We start from the raw sequence: 12,902 nt of genomic DNA, 5'->3' as shown, positions 1-12,902 counted from the left end.
TGTGCGACGGAATATTCCTAGATGATGATAGGCGCTTCATCATCAAGCTGGACGAGAACTTCGAAGTGGATACATTAAATCACAACGACAAGTCTTTTTTCGTAATTAAGCATGACATTTGCTTCATTTGCTTCAACTTATAATCTAAGCATGACATTAAGCATGACAAGTCTTTTTTTACTATTCTACTAGCGTATCCCCTACCATGCAAGAGTTTTTGTATTGGATAAGATAGGTTTCAGTCGTACTATGGAGGAAAATAAAGTTTACTTGAAGACCGAGCATGGTTATATTTTCCACGGAAAATTATACAATTCAGATGACTACACCTATTTTGGATGCAAAACATGGCGAGCACCAAGACTTATGCATTTGAGCCTGATATGGTTATCACCTTTGATATTCGTCCAGAAGATGACATTGAAGGTAATACCGACATCTGGGTCGATGTGCAGACGCCTCCAGTTATACCACTATGTAAGTTTCTCAACCATATTTATGTCTTTGATATTGTTTATTCAAAAATAGTTGACAACTAATTTGTATTGTCAGCTTATTTCGGTGCAAGCAAACATGTCCAGTGCTTGGTAGACAGGACCTACTACTGTCCCGGGGCTGAACTAAACTGCGAGGAGCTAAGTCATTATGTTTCATGGCTTGAGGATCTTGATACTGTCAAGACAAATTTTCTTCCTGCACTTAGAAATGTTAGTACTGAAAACGTGCGACCAATAGTGTTCGTAATGAACTACGATCACATCTATTTAGGAAGGATGGTAAGATTTTTACTATTTGTCCTTAGTGCATCTTTTCCATACATTATTTTTGAAGCTAAACTTCATTGCTAAGTATGTTACCATACGATGTTCTTCAACGCGGACTCCCGATGAATGTTGTGCCTTATGGGATCGAGACTAAAGGTACCATGAGTATTATTAGCTTACGGCCAAGATATCCTACAGATTACTTTAGTGCATTCAAGATTAGCGACGGATGCTTAATAGTGCAAGACTGGACCAAATGTGTGATGGAGAAGCGCAGAGAAGTACTAGGGGCAGCAAACAGATGTGCTACCCATGATTAGGAGACAGGTTCATCTGCATGCTCCAACTTGATCAAGGAGGAGAGCTACACATGTTTTATGTTATTTTACCTAAGAGAGAGCAGCAGGACTGATTAGCTAGCTAGAAATGAGTTTGAGGATGATGATGTGCTACACTATTACTATGATGATAAAATAGCTAGTGTTGGTGGTAATGACTATGATGATGATTATTAGCTAGTGTTAGTGGTGATTAAATAAATACTATTGGTGGTAATGACTATGATGATGATTAAATAGCTTGTGCTGGCGGATTAGATTCAAGTGGAGGCAACATGTGGTGCACATCGAAAGTACTACTAGTCCAAACTAGATCAAGTTTGGATTAGTAGTATACTTTTGACGTGCACCACATGTTGCCTCCACTTGAACCTAATCCACCTTCACTTGACACACTGTTAGGACATAATGATGTAAACCTCATAACTGGTATTGTACCAATATTTGTACGATGGCGCATAAATACACTAAAAATAAAAAAATAAAAAAAAGAATACTAGTAGTGATGGAGAGAAAACACGCTGCCAGTAGTTACATTAGCACTAGCGTGGGAGTGAACAAACGCTGCAGCTATTTGTCCTAGCAGTAGCGCGTGCGGGCACACGTTACTGCTAAGCAATAGTTGTAGTGCCTTATTAGTAGCGCGCCTACCCGCGCTACTAGTGAGCACAAAACCAGCGCTACTGCTAGGGTTTTCCATAGTAGTGAACTCATAAAAATCATCATAAATTCTAGCTGCTCTCAAGAAATCATCACAAGGCCATTCACACGGCCGAACTTCCGCGATGCGAGGGAGATTATATTTGGGCCTCTCTTCTTCTTCACTTTGCATATCCTTCGAGCTTCGGCTCGAAGAGCCCCTCAAAAATCTCTTCATTATTTTCTGAAATTTTTAGTAACTTCAAATAAAAGTGAACCAAACTCAACAAAATTGATAGCAACCATGCCCACAAGTGCCTAGAGACTATATCATGCATTAGAACTACTTGGGACCATATAAATTTGAGATGCAAGCTCAAGAACAGGGTCACCTAGGCAGCACAAATTTGCAATGAATAAAGCACTAGAACAAAAACTAATTGGACCATTGGAGGAGTTACATACAAATGAACAATCCCAAAAAGAAGTTTTGTGAGAGGTGCTTTGAGCAAGGAGATCAAAAATCACAGCAAAATGAGCTAGAACTCGTGCTTGAGATGGTTGGTGATATTTTGGGAGGAAGGAGTGTGTGGTGGCTGGAATAAGTGGAGGGGAGCCACAATGGGCCCACGAGGCAGGGGGTGCGCCCAGGGGGGTGGGCGCGCCCTGGACCCTCGTGGCCAGGTGCTTGCTTCCCCCTGCTGTGTTCTCAGTGCCAGATATTCTCAAATATTCTAGAAAAAATCATATTTCATTTTCGGGGTATTTTTTATTGCACGGACAATTCAGAAAATTGACAGAAAATACTATTTTTACTATATTTCCACTAAATAACAGAAAGTAAAAGGAGGGTACAGAGAGTTTCGCTTTCTAATTTCATCCATCCCATGCTCATCAAAAGGAATCCACTAACAAGGCTGATCAAGTCTTGTTAACAGACTCATTCACAATAACATGGAACCGGAGAAATTTCGAATAACACTGTGTTACCTCAACTGGGATATTCACATCCCCAATAATTATAATATCATATTTCTTCTTGATTGTAGGAAGAGGAAATTCAAAACCTCCAATAATAATCGACGGAATTTTTCCAATAGAATTTATACTATGAACTTGAGGTTGTTTCCTCGGAAAGTGTACCGTATGCTCGTTGCCATTAACATGAAAAGTGACATTGGCTTTGTTGCAATCAATAACAGCCCCTGCAGTATTGAAAAAGGGTCTTCCAAGAATAATAGACATATTATCGTCCTTGGGAATATCAAGAATAATAAAGTGCGTTAAAATAGTAACATTTGCAACCACAACAGGCACATCCTCACAAATACCGACAGGTATAGCAGTTGATTTATCAGCCATTTGCAAAGATATTTCAGTAGGTGTCAACTTATTCAAATCAAGTCTACGATATAAAGAGACGGGCATAACACTAACACCGGCTCCAAGATCACATAAAGCAGTTTTAACATAATTTCTTTTAATGGAGCATGGTATAGTGGGTACTCCTGGATCTCCTAACTTCTTTGGTATTCCAACCTTAAAAGTATAATTAGCAAGCATGGTGGAAATTTCAGCTTCCGATATCTTTCTTTTATTTGTAACAATTTCTTTCATGTACTTAGCATAAGGATTCATTTTGAGCATATCAGTCAAACGCATACGCAAAAAGATAGGTCTAATCATTCAGCAAAGCACTGAAAATCCTCATCATCCTTTTTCTTGGATGGTTTGGGAGGAAAACGCATGGGTTTCTGAACCCATGGTTCTCTTTCTTTACAGTGCTTCTGTGACTCCCGGATAATCAAGCTACAGTAACCTCTGCTAATGATGCCACGTCACCACTCTTACAGTTGTAAATCTCACGATGATTCAATCCCGTTCAAATTCAAAATTCAAAATCAAGTCAAACGGTAAAGTTTTCAAACATTAAAATTTAAATGTTCTAGAGGTGGCAAATAATGCTTAGGTAATTATGGTGGAGGATCACATTTTTATAAAATAATTAAAAGCACTAAACTAAATAAAATAGTGGCTTAAACAAATAATTAAATGCATTTTATAAATATTAAAACATTTAACTATTTTATTAGGTATGAGAAATTCATGTGGCAATAGAGTATTTATAAATACTAATTTAGGGGCTAGTGGTATATTTTATAAAACTAAAAGTAAAGTAAAACTAATATGAAAACAGAAACTATAAATAAAATAGGAAAGAAAAAAAAGCAAAGCAAAAGCAAAAAGAAAGAAGGAGACCCCCTGATGGGCCGTGGCCCAGCTGGCCATCGGGCCCCCAGGCCGGCCCAGTCGCCCCCCCTGTATAACCCCCTCCCCACCGAACCCTAGACACCGACACACCCTCTCCCCCTCCCGATCCAATCTGGATCAAGGGAAAAACCCCCCACTCCACCTCGCTCTCTACCCCATCTCCCTCGATCTCTTGATGCCGAAGCCCTTTCGCCGGCGCCACCCGTCTTTCGACCCCGTCGCCCTTCTCCCGAGCCGACCGCGACGCCCATCGCCCCCGACGCCGCTGGACCCCGCCGTCGTCGGAGCTGCCCTGCCGTCCTCCTCTTCGACTCCTCCGCGCCGGACCTCCCCCTCTACGTTGCCGTCGTCCCCGTCCTCCTCCCCAAAGGTTCCACCGAGCCTCGCTGACCCTCGTCTCTGCAACACCGGTGAGGCCACGGCCTCCTCTTCCTCTTTGCGCCCGCTCTGCACGTCTCCCCGTCGCCACCCGCACCGGCCTTCCCTGCTCGACGCGCCACCGCGCGCGCCCGGCGCTCGTCGCCGCGGCCACCGCGCGCGCCCCGTGCACGCCTCGCCATCCCACTCGTCGCGCCCAAACGCCCGCAACCCCGCGCTCTCCGTGCGCTCACCGCAACCGCCGCCCTCACTCCCCTGCTTGGCCACGCGCACTCGCGCGCGCGCCCTCGCCGCCGCCCCCTGTACCGCCCCAGTCATCACCCCCCGGTCACCGCGGCTAACGCCTGCCTCCCCTCTTCCCTGCCCGTGGTGACTGACCAAGGCCTGTCGCCGTTCGGTCCGGCCGCACCTCTCCACGGCCCCGGCGCCCTCCTCCGGTGGCCGCCGCTTCACCACGGCACCGCTCCGCCCGTGGCCTTGCCGTGGCCATGGCCACCCGTGCCTGGCGCCTCCACTGGCCTGTGCAGGCGCCCAATCGGGCTACGGGTTGCGCCCGCACCCCCCTGCACACGACGCCCGTTAGACCGAACCGATAAGGCCTTTGGCCCACTGACAACGGGGCCCATGCCCAGAACGAAAAAAAAGGATTTAATAAATAAATTAATAAATACTAATTAAAATATTAATTAATTGAAGAATTAATTAGTTTAATTAATCCTGATTACATTAACCTGATCACTTAGTTTAGTTAATTAATCTGTTAGGTTAGTTAATAGTCAATGACAGTGGGGCCCCACCCCTAGTTAGCTTAATTTAAACCCCCCCCTTTTTAAAATATGTGACACTGACAGATGGGCCCCATTGGCCCTGTTGACTGGTCAACTTTGACCCAGTCAACGCTGACTGTACCGCTGACTAGGCACTGATCGGCCCCACACGTCAGGTTGACCAGTCAACCCCTGTTGACTGCTGACGTCAGCATGACATCATGCTGATGTCATATATCCATTTTTGAATTAAATTAAATAATTTATTAAATATCAGAAAATGATTTAAATCTTTAGAAAATCATATCTTTTAATCCGTAACTCGGATGAAAATACTTTCTACATGAAAGTTGCTCAGAACGACGAGACGAACCCGGATATGCAGCCCGTTCGCCCGCCACGCATCCCTAGCATAGCAAACTCGCAACTTTCCCCCTCCGGATCCTCTGTCCGAAAACACAAAACACCGGGAATACCTTCCCGGATGTTTCCCCCCTTCACCGGTATCACCTCATACCGCGTTAGAACACGTCTAGCTCTGCCTGTTGTCCTGTTATGCACTTGCTTGCTATGTATTTACTGTTTCTCCCCCCTCTTCTCTTTGGTAGACCCCGTGACGATGCTGATATATGCCCCTGTGGTCGACTACGTCACCGACGACCCCTCTCTCTTGCCAGAGCAACCAGGCAAGCCCCCCCCTTGATCACCAGATATCGCCTACTCTCCTCTATACTGCTTGCATTAGAGTAGTGTAGCATGTTACTGCTTCCGTTATTCCTATCCTGATGCATAGCCTGTCCTTGCTACTACTGTTGTTACCATTACCTGCTATCCTACTGCTTAGTATAGGATGCTAGTGTTCCATCAGTGGCCCTACACTCTTGTCCGTCTGCCATGCTATACTACTGGGCCGTGATCACTTCGGGAGGTGATCACGGGCATATACAATATACCTTACACAGTTGCCTTACCTGTGATACTGTTCGGAGATGGGGGCTGAAGGGGCAGGTGGCTCCATCCCGGTAGAGGTGGGCCTGGGTTCCCACGGTCCCCGGCTGTTACTTTGTGGGGAGCGACAGGGCAGGTTGAGACCACCTAGGAGAGAGGTGGGCCTGGCCCTAGTCGGCGTTCGCGAATACTTAACACGTTTAACGAGATCTTCGTATTTGATCTGAGTCTGGCTACTAGCCTATACGCACTAACCATCTACGCGGGGACAGTTATGGGCACTCGACGTCGTGGTATTAGCCGAAGCCTTCGTGACGTCAGCGACTGAGTGGCGCGCGCCGGATTGGACCGTAAGCCTGCTCTTGTATTAAGGGGGCTAGTTCTGCTTCCGGCCGCGTTCGCAACGTGCAGGTGTGCTAAGGGCGATGGGCCCATACCCCTGGGCGCTTAGGTTTAGACCGGCGTGCTGACCTCTCTGTTGGTCTAGGTGGGGCTGCGACGTGTTGATCTTCCGAGGCCGGGCATGACCTAGGAAAGTGTGTCCGGCCAAATGGGATAGAGCGTGTTGGGTTATGTGGTGCACCCCTGCAGGGAAGTTAATCTATTCGAATAGCCGTGATCTTCGGTAACAGGACGACTTGGAGTTGTACCTTGACCTTATAACAACTAGAACCGGATACTTAATAAAACACACCCTTCCAAGTGCCAGATACAACCGGTGATCGCTCTCTCACAGGGCGACGAGGGGAGGATCATCGGTTAGGATTATGCTATGCGATGCTACTTGGAGGACTTCAGTCTATTCTCTTCTACATGCTGCAAGACGGAGGCTGCCAGAAGCGTAGTCTTCGAAAGGACTAGTTATCCCCCTCTTATTCCGGCATTCTGCAGTTCAGTCCACATATGTTAGCCTTATTCCAGTTGATACCAATGCATACATATGTAGTGTAGCTCCTTGCTTGCGAGTACTTTGGATGAGTACTCACGGTTGCTTTCTCCCTCTTTCCCCCATCCCTTCTACCTGGTTGTCGCAACCAGATGTTGGAGCCCAGGAGCCAGACGCCACCTTCGACGACGACTCCTACTACACCGGAAGTGCCTACTACTACGTGATGCCCGCTGACGACGACCAGGAGTAGTTTAGGAGGATCCCAGGCAGGAGGCCTACGCCTCTTTCGATCTGTATCCCAGTTTGTGCTAGCCTTCTTAAGGCAAACTTGTTTAACTTATGTCTGTACTCAGATATTGTTGCTTCCGCTGACTCGTCTATGATCGAGCTCTTGTATTCGAGCCCTCGAGGCCCCTGGCTTGTATTATGATGCTTGTATGACTTATTTTATTTGTAGAGTTGTGTTGTGATATCTTCCCTTGAGTCCCTGATCTTGATCGTACACGTTTGCGTGTATGATTAGTGTACGATTAAATCGAGGGCGTCACAAGTTGGTATCAGAGCCGACTGCCTGTAGGAATCCCCCTTCCACACTCCTTGGCCAAAGTCGAGTCTAGACATTGCAAAAACTTTTACTAACATGGCTGTGTGGCCCATGGGCCCACGTCGCCATTTGGTGGTACTAGGATCTTTTACTCCTCGACCTTTACTCTGGGACTCTGATCTCTCTTCTATTCGGGTTAAATGAATTTTGCTAAATCTAACATTAGGATCTCGTTATCACTTTCACCCAGAGAGCCCCTTATTACTGAGGATCGTCTGTTGCACATGAAGACCCTGAAGATACTCTCCGCGGTTAACCCAAGAACTTGTCTTCATCGCGTTTGCAATTCCCCTTCCACCGTCAACCCTTATGGATAACTACTTGCAGTTGTTATTCTTACATTCATCCCTAGTTGGTCTTGTTATTACAAGATACCCCGAAATACTCGTCGTTGTTTCGATAATCCTTTGAGCTTATTGCCTTGCTGTTCTTTGTCACCTGAATACCCCTATGGATAATTCTCGCACTTATCGAGTATCCGCTTATCCCCAGTTGTTCGTATGCTTTTCAAAATACTTGGAAATACTACCCGATCTTCTGAGTATCCTCCTCAAACTATTGCTCGGAAAATACTTGTCTGCTTGCAATATGGATGCTTTCCATATGTGTAGCAATATTCATTAGTATCCTTTGACACCATCATTTTGATCCTATCGATTCAACATGTGTGTGAAAGCACGCAATCATCAGTTGATCCTTTTAAATTATCTTCTCGACTCAGACGTCATTTTAAACATGAGCTGGTTCTTAACCAATCAATGCCTTGATCGGTTGTGCTTCTAAGTCTATTGAACTTATTCATTTTCAATCAGAACGATTGCTTCTGATCCCTTGATTTGGAAATCATAAAATTTCTTTGCATTAAGCTTTGATTAGTTAGTTGTTTCTAGAATCCAATGCCTTTGCATTGTTTCTTCCTCTGTTGAGTACCGATGCTTACAGCAGATCCTTTGAGAGCCATCGGATCCTTTGTTAGATTTTACCCGACAACGTCCCTCATATTCAATCGCTTTGGAAGTTCTTTCCCTGATACATAATGTCGTTGGTAAATCCTATTCTCTGATTTGGCCAACCATGCTCTGCTTTCGAGCTGGTGATATCTACTATTGAAGCTTGTGGTATATATTTCCACGATAACCTGATGGGTTGAACATATGCCTTCTCTAAACCGTGTGAACCCGAAAGTTTTCACGAGTCATACACTCCTGGTATTTTGCCAGATAAAATTTCAACACTACAACTTCCTCGAAAGTGAGAAGTGAATGAAAGGTTATACATTGGAGAAGTGGGAGTCGACCTTGAACTTTATGTTCATGCCCATGGACACGATGTACATCTTCTCATCGAAGCTTCTTTTAAAACTAATTATTCCCTTGATATAAGTTCATCTTATATATGGGGTCTGCCCTTTTACAATCGTGGTTCCGACCATGTTCTCCTTTAAATACCATTTTCGATGCAAGTGTAAGCACTTGTCTTCTGTGGATCAATACCCCGGTCCAACCTCTACTTTGATCCGTCTTCGAGTATTACCCCCCTGGTATCTCGAGATTATCTTGGAACTGCATAACTTCTTATGAGTTCTTCATCAAGTACTACATTCTCACTGATTACAATTTTTCATGGGCTCTGAGTTATTAAACACTCAAAGACACCGATAACTGAGCCGAGTCCGCACTACGGTTCAACAACTCTTAGTAATCTTCTTTAAGTACGAGTTTGTACCCGATCACGCCATTCCTAGCCTGTTTGGCTATATCATTGTCTTGATGATTTTAACTGTGCTACCTGGTCCTTCTTCTCGGAGCACAATTTTTGATGATGAGCTAAGCTTACGTCGATTTTTCTCGTCATATCATTTTGCCTTGAACAACAAGCTTGATTTTTGAGTTTGTGTCGTACTCGTGGTTCCAATCGGGGGCCTCACAGCTTCCTAGCAACAAAGTCTCTTTTATCATAACATTGATTCTTTGATTGTGGGTTATCAAGATCAACAGCAGGTTCAATTTCTACATCATTGTCATTGCTAGGTTGAGCATCAATATGAACATCATTATTATTATTATTATCACTAGGTTCATGTTCATTACCAGATTGTGTTTCAGCATTAGAAATAGAAATATCATTGGGATTCTTAGGTTTGTCTACTACAGGTTCACTAGAAGCATGCAAAGCCCTATCATTTTTCTTTTTCTTCTTCTTAGAAGGACTTGGTGCATCAATATTATTTCTTTGAGAATCCTGCTCAACTCTCTTAGGGTGGCCCTCAGGATACAAAGGTTCCTGAGTCACTTTACCACCTCTAGTTGCAACTCTAACAGCAAAGTCATTATTCTTACTATTTAATACATTGAGCAAATCATTCTCAGCTTTAAGTACTTGTTCTACTTGAGTGGTAACCATAGAAGCACATTTACTAATGAGTTTAAGTTCACCTTTAACTCTAGACATATAATCACTCAAGTGTTCAATCATAGAAGCATTGTGTTTCAATTGTCTACCAACATAAGCATTGAAGTTTTCTTGTTTAACAATAAAATTATCAAACTCATCTAAGCATTGGCTAGCAGACTTATAATGAGGAATATCACCTTCATCAAATCTATAGAGAGAATTTACCTTTACTACATGTGTCGGGTTATCAAGACAATGTATTTCTTCAACAGGCGGCAAATTAAGACCATGTATTTCTTAATAGGAGGTAAATTCTTAACATCTTGAGCTTTAATACCTTTTTCTTTCATAGATTTTTTTGCCTCTTGCATATCTTCAGGACTGAGAAATAGAACACCCCTTTTGTTCGAAGTTGTCTTAGGAGTTGGTTCAGGAAGTGTCCAATTATTTTCATTGGTCAACATATTATTCAATAGAATTTCAGCTTGATCAGCAGTTTTTTCCCTGAAAACACAACCATCACAACTATCCAGGTGGTCTCTGGAAGCATCGGTTAGTCCATTATAAAAGATATCAAGTATTTCATTTTTCTTGAGAGGATGATCAGGCAAAGCATTAAGCAATTGGAGAAGCCTCCCCCGAGATTGTGGGAGACTCTCTTCTTCAATTTGCACAAAATTATATATTTCCCTTCAAGCAGCTTGTTTCTTATGAGTAGGGAAACATTTAGCAGAGAAGTAATAAATCATATCCTGGGGACAACACACACAACCAGGATCAAGAGAATTAAACCATATCTTATCATCACCCTTTAATGAGAACGGAAATATCTTAAGGATATAATGGTAGCGAGTTTTCTCATCATTAGTGAACAGGGTGGCTATATCATTTAATTTAGTAAGATGTGCCACAACAGTTTCAGATTCATAGCCATAAAAAGGATCAGATTCAACCAAAGTAATTATATCAGTTTCGACAGATGAATTCATATTCCTTATCAGTAACAAAGATAGGTGAAGTAGCATAAGCAGGATCATATTTCATTCTAGCATTCAAAGTTTTTTGTTTAAGCTTAGCTAATAATTTCTTAAGATCACTTCTATCATTGCAAGAAAGAAAGTCTCTAGCAGTTTCTTCATCCATAACATAGCCCTCAGGCACAACAGGCAATTCATATCTAGGGGGAGAATCTTCATCATCACTTTCATCGATATTATCAGTTTCAATAATTTCATTCTCTCTAGCCCTAGCAAGTTGTTCATCAAGAAATTCACCAAGTGGCACAGTAGTATCAAGCATAGAAGTAGTTTCATCATAAGTACCATGCATAGCAAAAGTGGCATCATCAATAACATGCGACATATCAGAATTAATAGCAGAAGCAGGTTTAGGTATCGCAAGCTTACTCAAAACAGAAGGTGAATCAAGTGCAGAGCTAGATGGCAGTTCCTTACCTCCCCTCGTAGTTGAGTGATAAATTTTTGTTTTCTCGTCTCTCAAGTTCTTCATAGTGACCAGAAGATATAAATCCCAAGTGACTCAAAGAATAGAGCTATGCTCCCTGGCAACGACGCCAGAAAATAGTCTTGCTAACCCATAAGTATAGGGGATCGCAACAGTTTTCGAGGGTAAAGTATTCAACCCAAATTTATTTATTCGACATAAGGGGAGCCAAAGACTATTCTCAAGTATTAGCAGCTGAGTTGTCAATTCAACCACACCTGGATAACTTAATATCTGCGGCAAAGTATTTAGTAGCAAAGTAGTATGGAAGTAACGGTAACGGTAGCAAAAGTAATATTTTTCGGTTTTGTAGTGATTGTAACAGTAGCAATGGAAAAGTAAATAAGCGAAGAACAATATGTGAAAAGCTCGTAGGCATTGGATCGGTGATGGAGAATTATGCCGGATGCGGTTCATCATGTAACAGTCATAACATAGGGTGACACAGAACTAGCTCCAATTCATCAATGTAATGTAGGTATGTATTCCGAATATAGTCATACGTGCTTATGGAATAGAACTTGCATGACATCTTTTGTCCTACCATCCCGTGGCAGCGGGGTCCTATTGGAAACTAAGGGATATTAAGGCTTCCTTTTAATAGAGTACCGGACCAAAGCATTAACACAGAGTGAATGCATGAACTCCTCAAACTACGGTCATCACCGGGAGTGGTCCCGATTATTGTCACTTCGGGGTTGCCGGATCATAACACATAGTAGGTGACTATAGACTTGCAAGATAGGATCAAGAACTCACATATATTCATGAAAACATAATAGGTTTAGATCTGAAATCATGGCACTCGGGCCCTAGTGACAAGCATTAAGCATAGCAAAGTCATAGCGACATCAATCTCAGAACATAGTGGATACTAGGGATCAAACCCTAACAAAACTAACTCGATTACATGATAAATCTCATCCAACCCATCACCGTCCAGCAAGCCTACGATGGAATTACTCATGCACGGCGGTGAGCATCATGAAATTGGTGATGGAGGATGGTTGATGATGACGATGGCGACGGATTCCCCTCTCCGGAGCCCCGAACGGACTCCAGATCAGCCCTCCCAGGAGAGATTAGGGCTTGGCGGCGGCTCCGTATCGTAAAACGCGATGAATCCTTCTCTCTAATTTTTTTCTCCCCGAACGTGAATATATAGAGTTGGAGTTGAGGTCGGTGGAGCTCCAGGGGGCCCACGAGGCAGGGGGCGCGCCCCCACCCTCATGGACATGGTGTGGGTCCCCTGGCCTTGATTCTTTCACCAGTATTTTTTATTAATTCCAAAATAATTCAACATTGATTTTCAGGACATTCCAAGAACTTTTATTTCTGCACAAAAATAACACCATGGCAATTCTGCTGAAAACAGCGTTAATCCGGGTTAGTTCCATTCAAATCATG

This window comes from Triticum urartu, chromosome 6A (genome assembly GCF_056163025.1).
Source record: "Triticum urartu cultivar PI428250 chromosome 6A, HENAU_Tu73, whole genome shotgun sequence".
NCBI lineage: Eukaryota > Viridiplantae > Streptophyta > Magnoliopsida > Poales > Poaceae > Triticum > Triticum urartu.
The sequence above is the reverse complement of the archived record's forward strand: the minus strand, read 5'-3'. Positions refer to the sequence as shown.